Raw genomic sequence first — 18,472 nt, 5'->3', positions numbered from 1 at the left:
TCGTTACTGCGACAAATGCATTATATCCACTGCAGGTTAGAACGCACGCCATTCGTTACGTAGTAATTTGTCGCGACGTCTCGGAGGGAGGAACCGAACGCGCACGCGTGTACGGCAGGACGGACGCAGGAATTCCGTTTGACAAAACAAACGTAAAAAAAACGCGGAAAATAATAAATTTCAGATTGTACCGTTTCGCGTACAACTTTCTTATTGCGTAACAGTATTTTTTTCGTGTTTTGCTTGTTATTAACACGAGAAAACCGCTGCGACATGAGACTTCGATCGCTTTGTCTATATACATAAACGTATGGGGATATTTTTTGCAAACGTATGAATATATTAATCGTACGGCATTTTTTCCGAGTTATAAAAAACATGATTATAACTACGTCATATAAACGTGTGTGCATGATTACGTTATTTATTAAATTATTGTCACCGTGCGAGTTTCGTAGCAGCGCCGCGGCGGTAAAGCCGTTAAAATTTCATAACGTTTTGAATAATTTATCAACGTGTCTCTTCGCGCGCGCGTACCTACATGTGATAGTATACGTGTATATACGTGTATTACTGGTGCGATGTAAACTCGTTTCGTTTAACGAGCTTTATTATCGCATCTCCTCGGCGTTCGTCGCGGTGAAATTTACAACGCTGTGGGGTGGTAGTCGAGACCGTTCCGAAAACCCTCAGAGGTCGGTCATCGGGGACGTTGGAAACCGCGCACATATCGCACCTGCGACCCCTATCTAATTAGCCCGAATACGGTCCTCGATGCAAGCGGATTTCTAAAAACACTAATTTATCGTATTCCGCCCGTTGATTTTATTGCAACGAACGAAACGGATGTACACATGTGCGACGATTTTTAGCCGCCCTTTATCTATGCTCGAGCTATGCGTTTTTATAATTTTTGATGTCTGGTTACATGAACGAAAAGACTATTATTTCTAGTTCATAGACACTCCTGGGCCTGCCCCGTGGTCTTTAGCCGGATAATAATGCTGCGTAGAACAGTATTCGACGAAACTGCAGAGCGTGCGGTCTAATATGGTTTTATTTACGCATCAGTTTATACTTGTAATTACAAGTCGACGGGTGCGACGAGACGAATTGACATTGCGTTCGACATTGATGTGTTCGAAGGCCAAACAAGTTCGTCGCGACCCGGAGGCCGGACTGCATATTGTACTATAGAAAGTATGGAGTGCCAACGAAATCAATCAATGTTATTTTGATAGTATCGAAGAGGAAAAATTATTTATTAAACCATTAACAGTATATGAATGTTAACTTCGTTCGTGTCGGAAGAACAATTAATGTTTAAAATTGGTATCCAGGATCAAGGTTGGATTTTTTGAGAGGAATGATTAAGCACCTACCAGTGTTATACAGCATTATGGTACACGCTCTTTTACATTGTAGCACCTCAGGAATTTAACCAGTGGTGTAATTTCAGTTTTTTCTAGAGTAGGCGTGCTCTTAATAAATTGCCGATTTAGCGGCTCGTTTTACCAAAGTGTCGATTAACGTGGTGGATGAGGGGCATCAAGCCAGTCCAAAAATATAATGATTTGTACTTTGTACATAAGTATCCGTCATATTTTGTTGACGTGCCGATTCCGGAGAAGCTTAACTCTGGATAGTGGCAAATGTACGAATTGTCCTCCTCCCCCAAAATAGCGCCACTGATTTGAACGCTTCAACGTCACGATAACAATTGCGATTATGCAGCCCTACAAACGTCCAAACACATTACAATTACTAACTATGGTATACATGTTTTGGATTTTGATTTACGATCGGTCATCTCTTCCCCCGAGCAATGTCTCCAATATCTAACACGACCAAACCGTGTCACGTGCGCGAGCGTTTAATACAAACGTTGAAAACGGTCGAATACACTCGCGCACAAACGGACGGAACGAACAACGACGGCAAAATGTCGTTTATAAACAATAACACATATACTTCGTAACATGTTTTCTGACGAGTGCGGAAAATAATGTAAGCAAATCATTACTTCAAGACGCAAACGATAAATCTAATAGGTCGCGCGACGGGTGATGTAAGAGTTTACGAAACGGGGGTAGGATTTTATCGTGTGCACCGACGGGTAGGTCATTAATCTTTCACCCGTACTGTAGAACAGCGGTGCGTAACCTTTTTTGATCAACGACCCTCAAATGAATTTATTTCGGACATCCCCTCCCCTATTCCTACCAACATTTTATTGTGTAATATACACTTACTTGATGTGTACAAAAACGTTATTCATATAAATTAAATCGTTAAAACAAAATTAGAGTTTTATAAAGTCTAAAACATAGAGTTATATAAAATAATATACGTAGTATGTAACTTTTTCATTTGTTGTTAAACTATTGGCGAACCCCAAAGTTGTGCATCACTGTTTTAGAAATTAGTTCTCCACACGAACGTTTGAAATCAAACCGAACTGCAATTTACCTTTATATATTATTATGCAAATGTATATATATTAGCTGATCGTACTGTTCAGTAAGTGCCGACGATGACGTTAACATACGTGATAACGGTTACATCACATAATTATAATTCGTAAACAGCTGTACGCAGCCGAGCAGACACCTCTGCTGAGCGTCTACATGTAACCTCCAGACGATGAATTCCGATAATATTTTTACTAATTGCGCGACAGACTTCCGTTTTGTCGAAAGTCATAAACGCGTAACGTCCGAACGCCCAGGGGAGGATCGTTTTTAGACATTTCCGACTGCCCGTGCATGACCACTTGCACCGGCACCTTTCGACCGGACCGGAAAACCGGTCGTTTTACACGCTTGTCCACGTCAGCGTTCCGCCAAAAGCGATCGAATGCGCTTCCGAAGAAGTGTTCTGCGCCTCGTGGAATCCAATTTCGTACGAAGCGATCGACGAGTAAAAGTTTTTTATAATAAGCCGAGCGTGAGCCGCTATACGACAAGTTATTTCGATATTGAAGGTGTGCATCGTGGACGGGTACGGAATGTTTACAACATTAATATCGTAACGACGCGCACACGTTCTTGTCGAAGGGATTTTCGTCCGCCGGACCGAGAACAGTTCACGGGAACGTGCGGGGACGCGCAACAACCCAAGGGCGCTATTTGGAGGGAGGATTTCCCCCGAAACGTCGTTTCCAAGACGCAGTGGCGCTCACTCATTTTTAACGACAGGGGTCGAACATATTATATTAATACTGACCACCCACCACGCATTACTCATACACATTAGTAAAGTAACTCCGATAATGGTAATTTTTGAGCTTGAGGTAGTGAATCTTAGCACTTAAGGTACGAGCTTAGGTCCAATCAAGTTTAATACGTTCAAAATTGAAATAACTTTTAGAAAATCGCAAATATTTTTAACAGTCCAATTTTTTCGGTGGGGGGGGGTTCGACTGACCAAGACGGCTGGGGTGAGTTTCGGTTGTCCGACGAGCGCGTGCGACCTTGTCTCACTGCTCACCGAAACGTTTTCGACGCATACGTTTTACGTTCCGTTCGAGTGCTGGGTCGTGCGCACGCGCTTCTGTTCGGCGTCTCAGTGCCAACCTCTGTCCCCGTCGGTCGTTCGACCGCTGTTTCGCGAACTCAGTCGCGTTCTCGGTATAAATATGTCATGATTTAAATTCCGCGATGGTATGGAATAGTTGGATAAAAATCGGCGCATAATCGGAAATTCACTAATCTACATCCTTTACGCGTAAATCACCAACGACTGAACGGCACGAAAAACACTTAAAGCTGTTTAGTAACGAGATGCACGTCACGAGGGTGTTCGTGTTGTTCGATTCGTAACCGCAGTCGTTAGCCGGTGCACACCAGGTCCTGTCAGTCGGAGAACTTTGAGCCAGTACATTCTGTGTATGTGTGTACCTGTGCAGTCTTTTTCACACCTACGGCTTCCGAAATATTTCGGTTGAAATTCGATATCTAGGTAGGGACGGTTGTAATCTCTATTAATGATTTGACTTTGACATTACTTTCATCAAAAGTCACTCATACCACGCGTCAAATTAAATAATCGTTACTAAATGGCGGGTGTTATTGTTATGATTTCGAGCTGATTAACCATTATTCAACTGTAACACACACACACACACACACACACACACACACACACACACACACACAAATCAGACATCGGAAGCGAGACGATTGAAGAATACTACTTCACGGGTAACCCCGGGGCGCGAAGATAAAGTTATATTTATAGGTATTTGTGGGTGATTTATTTTATTTTTTCGATACGAGGTGCCGATGTAGAATTGAGGGAAAAAAACTTTTAAAACGCTTTCAAAGGTCGAAAGTCAAAACCAATTAGTTGGCTTTCAAAGAACGACGAATATAAGAGCGAAAACAGAAAGAGGAATTGTACCCGTGAGCGTTGTTTGAAAAAGCGATACGAGTAGAAGAAAAAATAAAAAAAATAGTACAAATAAACGACAGGGAAAATCTATATTTCCCACACAAATAATCTAAACACAACAAATGTGTGTTATGATCGATGAAATAATATTTAATATTTCAGGTATACTCGACATTCGTATTTTCATTGGTGGAACAGGTAGTTCATGTATTGTTCGTAACAAACAAACATTTCGGGGCAGTATAAAACTCGAATGTAATATGTTAAGAGGTACTTGGATTTATGGACCCCAAGTCAGGAAAAGAGGGAGAAAAAAAGAATAAGAATAAATATAGGAAAAGTTATTCTTTGCGTTTCTTTTAACATTTTCATCAGTCGTTCATCTAATAGATCTAATAGATCTGATGAATTTATCGTTCCTCATATCATATGTGATATGTTCAATAAATATTTAAAAATATTTAGCTTTTAAAATGATGTCGTGTAATCAACCGTATTAAAATGGGTTTGTCGCGTATTCAGATTTTACAGTTCGTATTGGATTAAAAGAACGATGTAAAAAAAATAGAAAAAGAATCTTGTGCCATGAAATTTTTATAGCTTATCGAAATTTAAACGAAATTCAAATATGTATTATTGTTTTAACGACTCAAAAATACCACGAAAGGCAAGTTTTGAAACTGGTTTTTGGTTAGAAATTATTTTGGTTGAGTATTGATCAAATACTAAATATTTTGTAATCCTGGTGTCGTGCAATCCATACCAATAGTCAAATACTAAAATAAATTGTATTTTGCATGTTATGCTAAATCGGAATGTATTGATAAAAAAAAAAGAAAAAAATTATAAAGTAATACATTTCCGAGGACTATATAGACTTTTACTACTGAGAAAAATGGTGGAATTTAACTATCTTCACATAATTAAATTTTAAACGCGTTTTTGTAAATTGTAATCAAACCTGTGATCAAATTCGTCGAGGTCACGATTATTTAGAATTGAAAATTAGTATTTTTTTCCGTTGTTCAAATGACATAATAGTTATAATTAAGAGCCCCGGGGCAATTGCATATTTGTTTAGAAAGTACATTTTGAAATTCCACTTCGATACAAATTCGATCTATAGTGCCTACGCAAGTTTCAAATACATAAAATGTTGTTAAATAATTTTGCACATTTCGATATTTTTATAGGAATTTGCATGTTTAGGTTTAAGAAATTTTAAATGCATAGATTTAACGATATAAATTATTTTTATTAATAATTTAGAGCTCAACAAAATATATTAGATTTATGACAAACAAAATTCTAAATTTTATATTGTTTAACAAAATAAATTATTAATGGAAATTTGATTATATCTACCAATGCACTTAACAATATTATATATATTATGTTATCTCTAATGTACTGAGAATTCGTATTATAAATAATTAATTTTTATCTGAATTTATCGAGGCATAATATAAAGTAGTTGTTAACAATATTTATACATTTATATTAGAGAAGATTAAAGTTTGATAATGATTGTTTAGTTAGTACCTATAACAGAAAGACTCAACAATACTACATAAAAGTGCGCTTATTTATTTTATTTTTATTTTTTTCCCCATGTATCTAATTTATGTAAATTGTATTTTATTCAATAAATTGCATGAATTTGCATATTTTCCAAATTTTTACTGCTTATTATACCGTATATTATTATGTTTTTAATGCATATATATGCGCATATTTGAGTACTTTTTAACACATAAAGTTCCGAACCTTGGTTATAAAATATACATTTATATATATAAAAAAGTATTAAGTAATTTAATAATTTTTAATTTTATATTTCATATTTTTTTATAAAAAAGTACTAGGACTCCTATATTTTTTATTGTATTTGATATCTTTGTTATAATGACAAAAAAAAAAAAAATACAAGAAATATAATTTTATCAATTGGCTTCGATTTCAACCAATACGATTGACAATACAATATATTTGTTTAAAATATTTACAATATAATTACTGCTACCGGTTTGATGTACTAATAACTAATAATAATATTTGTCGTTTTTTGGTGTTTAATATCATTATAATGAAAAATAATAATTGAATGTTGTATTTGTTTTTATTGGTTCGTCATTTGTTTTGTATTCTTTGTGTTTCTTTCGACGAAGATCAATAAAAAAAAACTAGCAAATAACTTCAAACAGCACCGAACAGCTTATATTACGTTGATAATTAACGTATAATAATAATAATAATAAAAATGATAATTAATCGTGTTTTTACTGAACTGCAAAGTTGTACACTAAATGAATGATTCAAAATTTCAACTCTCAACAATTATTCATTAAATGTTTTTGATTTTAATATGGAGTTCAATTTCAAGGATGTCCGTGTAAATAAGACTGTAAACAATTTGTAAATTCTCGGTACAACGGACACAGAGAAAGCATTTACATATTGATATTGACAACAATGACCTCATGGCATAAAATATTTTTAAGGTCAAAATGAACAGTGAGTAAAAAATACACAGTTGTTACATAATTTAAAACGAATGTTATGTACCGCATTAGGTGCTCTTAGTTTTATTCGGATATAAGTGGAACGCACTACTTATCAGGTACAACACTTGTAATATTGTAATTGATTTTTTTCCACAGCGATTACTCTTCTCGAAGTAAACAAAATTCAAACACCGCGCATAAAATTATGCAAAATTTATTATTATTGCAAATTTGTTTTTATCACCGAGCTTTTATAATACAAGGTCGGTTTTACCATAAAAATGCAGGAGATGTTCATTTTTGATGATGGAAAACAACGAAATACCGCGTCTTTAATGATTTTCTGTGACCATTAATATCTCTGAGTACATAAAGTACAACATTTTTATTGTAGTAAGAACAATTACTACTTTTTTTCGTCTCGTATTAAATCGTTATGTATTTTAATTTAAAACTTTAGATGTTGGCTATTAGACCCTCCCTATCCGCGTACCGACCGCGGACACTGCAATCGTATTAATTTTATTGTTATGTGTAAACTATGCGTAACTGTTACACGTGGGCAGACCCTAATTTACATAATAATTGCGATACACATTTCGAATTAAATCGATCGGGTCACGCGTGAGGGCTCGCGAAAGAAACCGACGGATTTTCGTGGTGTGTAAAATCACATTTCTCGTTTCAAAATCAAAACTTGAGTACAACGAATTCAATATTGTAACACATACTATCATAACGTTTTACCACGCACGACCGGAGAATGAGAGAAAAGTTATCGATGGTCAATAAGTTGTCGATAGATAAAACTATACATCTCTGCGAGATCTGAGCGTTTTATTTCTATGTACACATTGTGCGGTGTAATTATCCATGACCGATGTGTTCATTTCCCAATAATTAATCAACTACAATTAACGAACTATTTCGATTTAATGCGCATTCAATATCGATTTGAAATAATCGTCTTTAGTTTTATGAAAACCAATATGATATAATTGGATAATAATTGATTTCGTTCAGATGTGTTCTTGTTAAAACAACACGCGCAGTATATATTTACATGGACACTGCAGTACAATGTTGATATAACGTCATTATATTACATTAAACGGGATAAAGAAAAATAATTTACAAAATAATACCAACGTTAAATAAAGTAATATAGGTAGGTGAATAATATATATAAACGATATGAGAAAATAGCCAATACGAGAAATATAAAAAAACAGGTGTTAAACTGTAAATTAAAGGATACTCATTAGCATTTTTCATAAGAATTCAAAGTGGTTCATTAAATAAGTAATTGGTTGTAAGAAAAAGGATAAAGAATGGAACTTCGTATCCAGAACGTCTCTGGGGAACTTTGAAATTAATTAAAGATAACAAAGATGAAGAATCAAGTTTACCGTCAAGCAAGTTTGTTTCAGGAATTCAGTACGTAAGATAAATCTGCGTTCAACAAGAGTATTAAAGTTAAGATGTTCATCAATAGGTAAATACTTACGAGGCAGACGAGGAATATCTAGTGGAAAAATAGCAAACCGATGTGATCTGCGTTTTAATCTCTCAACAGGATAAGCGTCAGTGGACGTCAGTATGGGGACTTCAGATTCTAGACAAAAAATACTTAAAAACAGTACGGACTAATTCACAACAAAATGTTTTAACCAGTAAGTTGAGCTGAAAGTCCGAATATAATCTCATTAAAAAAACTAAGAACCTTAAATCTGCTATACAGATCATTTCGATGTAAGGCGTGTAGGATCTAAAATAATATTACATTTGAAACATAGATCAATGACAGTTCCGTAAATATGCACAAGATTGGAATCGTCAACAAGACAACGGTGTATTGAGTAAGATCAAGTGGAGGGACATTACTATTATTTTATTATATTATTATCATCGGAAAACATTAGCTTTTTAATGAACAATGCGTAAACGATAGTATTGATTTTGCAGATTTTAAAAGGTACTTTTATTTATAACGTGTGCACATTTGGTGTTTTTAGCAGATAAAATTAAATTATAGCAAAGTATTTAGTACATTTTAATTCATTCACGGATCGTTACGGTAAAAGTATACATGATACTATGGCGTTTAATAGAAAAACGAATTACAGTTTCTGCGCATATATTATGATATTTCTAATCCAAAATTAAATAAATATTCAGAGGATTTTCGGCTTATCGGATTATAATACATACATACGCGGTGTTATATTAGAAAATAGCAGATGACGCTAGAATAATAATATATAGTGCTGCGGCGTTTAATAAGCTAAACTAACGATTTTTTTAACCACACTTGACTACGCTGAAGTGTTAGTGTTTTATTATTTTCACAGAAAACAAACAAACAAACAAACAGGAAAATTCACCTAAATGTGCACCTGCTAATAATTGACTACGCGACCTTTGCGTGCGCGTTTATGTATACGTTTGCGAGTTTATTATTTTGAAATGAAAAATAATAACTCGTAACAGTATTCTTGTTCACAAAATTTAATCTCTCCGCGCAGGAAAAACTTTTTGCTCGTTTCACATAAGTTTCAAGTGGATTACGGAAGAGGGGTGGCGGAGAGAGACAGAGCAAAATGGGAAGGGGCGAAGAAACGGAAAAGTAATTTTTCGATTTATTCCTTTTCTTTCTCTTTTTCACGAACCCACGTCGTCGTTGCCGTCACCGTCGTTCTCAATCTCCGAACAACCTGAGCGTTAAATCGATGGTCTCGAAACATACATAATTTGAATGTGAAACGAGCTGTGTTATTATTTCGGAGGTTTTTCGGTCGAACCTATCGTTTGCCGAGAGCGTGCACAAACAGTCCCCGGACCCGGATCAACTCGTGTCACACGTACAAGCGACGTCACGACCAAGTTTTCGGTTATACAAATCCATTTGACCCTGGCGCGCGCGAGCAATCCATCTGGGGTCGTTTACCGGAAATTTCGGACTTCCGGTTTTCGTCAACGTTCGCGTTGCAAAATACGTTCGTGTAATACAAATACGCGCAACGACCGTCGACTCCCGAGGACGGGCGACGGCGGTCACTCGTCGTGTGTTCACAAAGGTCAACCCGTCACCGGTGATCGTCATCGGTATAGGTAACAACAACAACAACATCAACAACTATCGTAATAATAACAGAGCAATAACGACAGTAATAAACAGGTGAATTTAACGCATTTGCATGTTTTTTTTTTTTTTGCTACACCGTATAAAAGTATAGATTCGGCTAAACGTTGTTATGACTTATTTGTAGTTCAAACATCAAATCTTATTTTACATATTTTTGCATATTTCATGGGTTAGAACGTATAAATGCATGTTTTAATAATTTTTTTGTTTAAACGCTTTTTATCATGATATTTACATTTTTTCAGTCAACCTGTCAAAAATGTATTTGTATAAACTACGGCTTTAATAGTTTCACGGAAATTATTCAATTTTTACTCGGGCACCAAACAGGAGGTCTTTCAAGTTTAAAAATCTGAAGAAATCATTCAATGCAATAACTACTTTAAAGGTAAAATATATAATTTTAATTATATTTAATTATATTTTTTTATAATTTACATTTATTTTATAGATCTTGTATACGACAAAGACCAAGACTAGTCAAGATCAATAAGTCATATACTCACACTGATAAGTAACAATACTAATATTTAAAAAGTTAAATTTTTGTTGTTTTTTTTGCATATTTTTGAAAAATTAGAGCATATTTTGTCAGATTTTAGTGCATATATTTATACATATTTAATAGTTTTTAAGTGCATTAAATTCATAGCCTTAATAATAACTAAGTTTGGCGCTTAGCGGTAAAAAATATAAATCGCGTGGGCTCACGAAGAATTAACAGAATTACACCGGACCCGACGAAAATCGGGTTAAACGCAACATTTTCCCTTTTTGAAACTTACACGCGTACGGGGCGCTTATGTAATGCGTAGAGCATACCCCAGCCCTTATTTTCAGTGAACCCGACATAAAGTGTGTAATCCGAAACCGGAAGTGTGAACTACTACCCTTTCAATGTGGCCCGCGATGAATATTTATTTCTTCAAACACTTTTATTTTAAGAAATATTTTATATTTTTACAGTTCGGTACAAAGTAATACACGTCAAGTATCAAGTGTTGCTCGAAAACAAAAATAAATCATTATTATTATTATTAAAAAAATATCAATACACAGCACAATGTTTATTTATGTCATAATTATAATCAATAAAAGAAGTATATTTTTTTTTAATTTATTTTGTTTATTTTAGATTTATTATTAAAATGAGGAAAAAAAGAGGATTTTTTTTCCGCGAACCTTTGCCGTAAATATATATAGGTAGCCCGTTGGTAATTTAAGTTTGACACCTCTGTACTAAATACTAATAAATAAGACTATTATAAAAGTGTTTTTCAGGAAGCCAGTTTAAGCAAGACAGCTGATGAGGACTTAAATATATCTATTACATTTCAAGTTATATATCCCAAATAAAAATAAATAATTAGTGAATTTAAATGTAATTTGTATTTTTTTTTTATATTTATACCAGACAAAAGTTTAAAAATAACATTGGTAGTTACCTAATTATAACGTGAAATTTATTTAATAAAAAAGAATTATTACCGGCATAGTACTAAAAATTATAATCATATGGAAGGATATCAGTATCAAATCTTTGTACATTAAAATAAATGTGTGGTACAAATTTCTATAAAAAATAGGGGCTGATGCGTACCCTCACCACGCTGTCGTAAAAATGTACTACGCTTTCGAAAGTACGGAAAAACGTTTTTTATTTTTTTTACAAATCGTTTCGGTGTTACGCGGTTACTCGCGTTTACGTGTATATCGTTCGCACACGCACGCGTACGATGGACGGACGGAAACGTTCGAGTTTCAGTGCTCTTCCCCCGGCCCGTGTCGAAAAAACGGTAAAAAACCAACTGGTCGTTCGCAGCAGACGGATTGAGAATAATAACACCGCCGTGTCGGTCAGCCAACGTTCGATGTTTGAACGGCACTTCAGCGACCGGTCCAACAGTCGTTTTTCGTTTTAAATTTTCACTCGAACCGGCAAAACGTCGGAAACCCAACAAAATCCGTTCGTTTAAGTGTAATGAAAAATCGAGATCGGTGCAGCGAAATCCGCGAGATCATCGTTTCGTAGCACACGAACGCCATTGTTTCGTTCGAATTACCGTCTCGAACGCGTAGCGTTTGCCCGAATCGACGAGTGGTATCACGGGAATACGTGTAACATAATAATCAGTGGCAATTTCTTTTTTTTTTGGGGGGGTTGTTTAAGAGTCAATTCATAATATTCTTAGTATATCTCAATACAGGTCCTATATGATATTATTATTATTATGTCCCGTATTCAAGGCCGGATTAAGCACCTATCGGGCCCCGGGGCTAAAATTTTATATGGGCCCTTTTGACAAAACATGATTTACAAAGCTGCTCGCTGCGCTTGCAGAACGATATATTTTTTTAACTATTTCATAAATTGTCAACTGCGTTATAAAATTAATAGGTATGTACAATTTATGTCTATAAAACTACTAATTTTAGTATGATTATAAATGTGTATCGGCTTAAAATTTTTTGGGCCACTTTCACTTCTCTTACTCCTCGAGAGAGCCCTGGCTAGACCCCGCCTTCCTTAGTCCAGCCTTGCACGTATTTAATGAAAATTATTTTGTTACTCAATTTTTACTATACACCTAATTATAGTAAAACGAAAATATAATAATTATAATATATTATTATTCATAATATTATATATTAAAATTATTTTACTATAATATGTGAATATTAATAAATAATAATTAAGTATCATTGAAAGAAAAAAATCTGGGGGGTGTGGAAACCTCTTACACCCCCTCATCACCATATCTACGACGCTGATTATAACGTGGTATTATATAATAATAATAGTATGGTAGCCAGAGACGGGTATCGGAACACTGGGTGCACCCTATAACGATTAGGAAAATAAAACTGAAAACCTTGACCAATCGATACGCTTTGTTCTTGTAAACGCGTAGTACAATTGATTATCGCACATACGGTTAATTGCCGGTGATTAGCATCGTAGTAGAGTTGATTTACGGTACCGTTGTAACATAATTTTTTAAAGCCGCGTCCAGACTAGATGACCAAGGGTACCGAAGGCACATGCGACGACCTTATTCGGTGATGTTGGTCTAGGGTGTAAACAGCGCGATCGGACGAACGACAACGGCGAATGTGCCTTCGGTTGCCTTCGCTCGGGGAGCGGTACATCAAAGGAATTCGTTACCAGTTTGGACACGATTTGTTGATATTTTGGTCTTCGTCAACATTTGGTTCGATCGGATATATAAAATAAATTGTGTGCGTTCGCAGTTTAAACCAGCGAAGGGTTCCAAACGCGGACTAATGACGTATTCGGAATGAGTTTAGACAGTATGCCAATATTCTCATATCTATATACAGCCAACGCCGAATGTGGAGACATTGGCGTTCGGTTGCCTTGGTCGTGTAGTCTGGACGCAGCTTAACGCGGAGTAACGCGTGGACAATTCGAACGCACCGCTGTCGGGTTGCCGACGACAACGTGAAGTTACTACTACGATGTCGACTCGCACGTCATCAAATGTTTATAAATCGTCAAATTAGTGGTCGTAGGTTTCATAAGTTAAGGATCCTTTTAAATCCCAGTCGTGTCGGTTCGTCCGTTGGTCCATCAGTACGCGCTCACGATTGCTTATTGAAAACTATAATATTCATAATAACCAATATTAATAATTAGGTACATCAATGTTAATATATCACAAATCGCGGTATTTCATTTATTCTATATTTCACACACATATACCGTCAGTCGCCGAATGATTTTTAAATCGTACACGGTGAGGCACTAATAATAACGATTTTCAAAGATAAATTATACAGCGAAAATTAACTGTTAACTATTAAAATTAAATACATAACTTGTCATTTATTTTTAAAAATCATGTCCTTACGATGAAGGTCATCTCTTCTCAAGCACTCTTTTATCACTTTCAAAGGGGTACAGGCGATTTCTCTTAGAATTTTGTCTTTTAGTTCCTCAATATTTCCAGATTTTAGTGCATATATTTTACTTTTTAAATATCTTCACAGTAAAAGGTCACATGCTGATAAATCAATCAGGTCACTGAGGTGGCCAATGAATATCACAATTTTCAGAAATAATGCGATTTCTAAAAAAAAAATTTTGAATATCATTCATTGGTAATCGGGACATGTGAGATGTCGTGCTATCCTGTTGGAACTAAAAGTTTATCAACTTGAGGAGACTTTGTTAGTTCATTAACCAAAAAATTATTGATCATATGGACATAACGATTTTAATTAACAGTTGTTACCCGTCCACGTCAGTCCTCATGAAAATACGGGCCAACGGTATCATGGTGTGAAATTGCACACCATGCAGTTACTCGATCGTTGTGTAAAGGTCGTTGATGAAGTTGGCGAAGATTTTCTTCGAACTAATAATGACAATTTCGCAAACATACGAACATTTTTTTTTTGTTTTTGTTGAGTTTTTGTTCTCGTCCATCCGGGTTAGCCTTTATTGACAAAAAGTTGTGCGGCTATAGAGAACTGCACGTTTTAATTCTTGAACCACCTGCACCTTGTACGGATAAAAGTTTGGGTCACTGCGTAAAATCCGACGTAGACTCTAACTAAATGAATTTAACGCCAACGCAATGTTTTCGTGCAGAACGTCTTGGACTTTTCATGAAAGTGGCATTGAAAGCAGCGAGAACATTTTCAGGTGTACGAATGGTTTTCTTTTGGTGCAGGTTCGTTTTTAATATCAGTACCCGTTTTTTCAAAGTTGTATATCGATATTTTAAAAGCATCATGCGATGGTAACGAATCGTGGTGTGATTGAGATTAAAATGAAGACAAAATGAAAGCTGTGCGGCTACTTAACTGTCACCAGTGGCGTATACAAGGGGGGTGTTTGGTAGATATGACACCTCCCTTGAGTCGTATCATATATTACATCAGCGGTTAACAACCTTTTTATTAGAACGGGCCACCAATTTCGTAGAAAATGTTTGAGGCCCACACCAATAGTTGTATATGTATAATATGCACATACGTCAGTTATTACAATTTATTTATTAAAAAACAATTGTTTATCAAAAAATAGAACTTCATTGAAGTAGATTATTCAAGAGTTAAACAATTTAATGTAATTTTGGATTGTTCCCAATGAGAGAATCAATATTTGGATTAAAAATGAAAAGTTTTAGCCTTAAATCACTCAAAATTCAATTTATTCCTACATTTATTTTTTAAAAAGTAGAAAAAGCTCGTTCACAAAGACACAGGTTGTCGAAATATAGCCCACCAAATTTCTAAGTAAAATTTTAGAAATTGTTGGAAAGTCTCGCCGAATATTTAAGTATAATGGTAATAATGGTGTAGTTTTAAAAAACGAGTTTAGAGTCCGATCACATTAGAGTTCAATCAACGAATCTTCTTCACTTGCTGATATTTAATATTTTAAAAATATATGTAATTAATGTTAATAAAATATGGTTCACGGTCCAGTACCACCTGCTCGCGGCTCACTAACCACTGTATTACATTATTATAGGAATATAGGTAAATCGATAATACAATATGAAATATAAAATAATGCATAATACTACTCGTAATTACATATATACAGGTTAACATTATCGCGATTGCGACAATACGCGACGAAAATTATTCGTTTACGTTTTCGTGCAACTCAAAACGTTTAATAATAATAGGTATTGTAGTATCGAATACTGATATTCGAATAGTCAAATATTCGAATAATTTATGGTAAAGCAATCCGAATTCGAATATACATTACATCTCTATTACAGAAATTATGTATACATATTAATTAATTAAAATAAAAGTTTTAGTTTGTACGTATTATATATAATATTTAATAATTACAATTAACACCTCCCTTCAGAAAATCCTAGCTACGCCACTGACTGTCACTATTTTCGTAAAACGATTTTACTGCATGAGTACGTTGTTCATCACTCCACAATTCTATGATTACTAAATGGAGTTTTTTATTTGAATTAATAATGCTTAACGAGAATTCTCGTCTTGATCACTGCCAAGAAAATATATTTTTAAAATCGATCGTACCTGTGCCGCAGCCTGTAGGTACATGGAATTATACTGTTTATTGTTTAGAATACGTTTAGAAACCGAGGATTAGGCAGAGTGGACCTAATCCTAACATGTTCGATTCAAATTCGTAATCGCAGTATTATGTATTATGTTATCCTGGCGCAGTGTTAAAATGTAATGTAATTATTCCGCGGAAACACGGCGCAAATGTTTAACGGAAAAATGTCGATAAGTCTACGATTATCTGTAGTATATGAGTGCTCCACTGCCCGTGACTTACAGTCTGCAGATAATCAATGCACACACATAGTGCACATACACCCTTTTAGTCGACGAATACGCTGTAACAAGATTCTGCCGCAGAGACGAAAATTTATTAAGGAACATTAATGTTCGTCCTGCACACTATCCTAAGTGTGAAGTATGTCGATGCGCGAAGATAATGGACATTAATGCACACCGAAACCGATTTTCGGAGTCATGCGTGAGAGACGCAGAGGTTCTCGCACGTGCATTTACGAATTCGTTTAATTACACGGGTACGATGGAGTGTACTTCTTTTTGAATGCTCGTTCGAGATGGATTTGAAATTTTATTGGAAATAGCAAAACTTAATTGATTTTGATAAATATAGTTTGGGAAAGTTGTTGGATTTGTTTTCCGATGGGGGTATATATATATATATATATATTTAAATAGGATTAAAAAAAAAATGAGGTATTAATTTCGATTTTTATAATTCAAAATTAATTGAAAAATAACACTTTTTATACCTGGTTTTTTGAATACATTTTTTCGATTGCCTGTTTTTATTTATTTATTTATATTTTATTTATAATACGCGATTAGTTTGTAACGAATGTTTTCTAAAGAGAATTAAAATTAAATAATATTCGTTATTTATATTGATGAAGTTGTGTAAATTTAATTTAATACCTACAGCAAATACTTTTACTACGTAAAATTTTTTTCAATTAAAAGTTTAAGAAAAAATGAAAATATTTTAAATCAAACACTACTTGGAAAATGTTAATACTAAGATGGAAACTTCGAAACTACTATTATGTCATTATGTTTTGATTTTTATTTATTTTTTTTTTTTCAATAACTTTAGTACAATTCATTCATCATTACGTATCCACGCCATTAACTGCTTGAAACTGTGAAATTTTATTCAAAATTTTCAAAGATTCTTCGGCAAATACAAAGTTTTTAATGGTCTTCGTTTGAAAATTAAAACCATCCAAACCGTAAACTCGCTTTGGAGAGTTTTGAAAAAATTTCTTGTTCTATCTAATAAAAGCAAGATTATTATTGTTCTTCAGCAATATTTATTGTTTGGTTTCGAATGATTTTTTTAATGAAATAAGGTGCTTAATGTAGAGTAAAAGGAGATACTATTAGATTTACGAAAAAAAAAAAAAAAAACGTGAACATATAGATTTTGCGTAATTTTGTTTTTAATCTAAAAGTTTTATTATAATGTCTTATTGTATAGTAAACATAAGGTTTTATTTTTTTATTAGATTAAGCGGCCTTATGTTCAGACGTTATGAGCCATTCCATTTTCATGCGTTATGTAAATTTCAGTCGTTAACTTACTCGGCGCATCATCATGTGCAATAAAACTTTGCTACGGTCAGTCGCATGGACACCCATGTTTTAACAATATAATAAATAAATAATTAATATAAATAATGTAATAAATAAATAATATAATAAATAATAATAACAATTCTATGGATTGTATGTCTCACAAGGCAGGGGCAGCTTTCAGAATTTCTATAAGTTCTATTATGAGTTCTTTTGACCACAACATTACGCGAAAAATTAAAAAAATACAAATAAAACAAAATAATATGAACGTGTGTATAGATCAATGTCAATTCGAAGTAATTGTTGACAACATCGTCCATACTGAGCGATGTTTTCTATTTAGAATGGACTACACAAATACAAGCAACAAGCAACAAATTTCTTTGATATCATGACGCCCGATGTTGACGTGTACCCATCAACTTGTTACCAGTTGATGGGATACATGTTGCCAACAAAATGTTGCTTGGTCTGTACATACCTTTAGATAACAACGAAAAGGACAGCGTACATGACCAGCAATTATTTGTAAAATCTTACCCAGATAGCAATTGTGTGATGATAATAATATAATATTATTATTATTACAGTACATAAATAATATTATATAAAAAATGTTATTGTAATAACATAATTATCTTATTAATATAATATCATTTTAGTAATTCAATAATAATTTTTTTTTTTATACAGTAATACAAATATTATTTTAAATATATTATAATATAATTATTAATAATATTATAATATATTTTATGTATGGTAATAATAATAATAATAATAATAATAATAATAATAATAATAATAA

At 34.0% G+C, this 18,472-nt stretch overlaps 1 protein-coding gene and 1 long non-coding RNA gene across 5 annotated transcripts in view; one reads left to right on the top strand and one right to left on the bottom strand.

Moving 5' to 3' along the window:
* LOC112683168 overlaps positions 1 to 18,472 on the bottom strand; it is a 206,439-nt gene that overhangs the window by 11,386 nt on the left and 176,581 nt on the right. The gene's annotated exons all lie outside the window — the stretch shown is intronic.
* On the top strand, positions 9,979 to 10,613 carry LOC112683202. Its single transcript, XR_003148579.1, has 3 exons — positions 9,979 to 10,074; positions 10,287 to 10,429; positions 10,493 to 10,613. It is a non-coding gene; the product is annotated as an uncharacterized LOC112683202 (long non-coding RNA).

The sequence above is a fragment of the Sipha flava genome, unplaced genomic scaffold (assembly GCF_003268045.1).
Source record: "Sipha flava isolate LNK unplaced genomic scaffold, YSA_version1 104_pilon_pilon, whole genome shotgun sequence".
NCBI lineage: Eukaryota > Metazoa > Arthropoda > Insecta > Hemiptera > Aphididae > Sipha > Sipha flava.
Note: the sequence above shows the minus strand (reverse complement) of the source record. Positions and strands in the feature narration are given on the sequence as shown.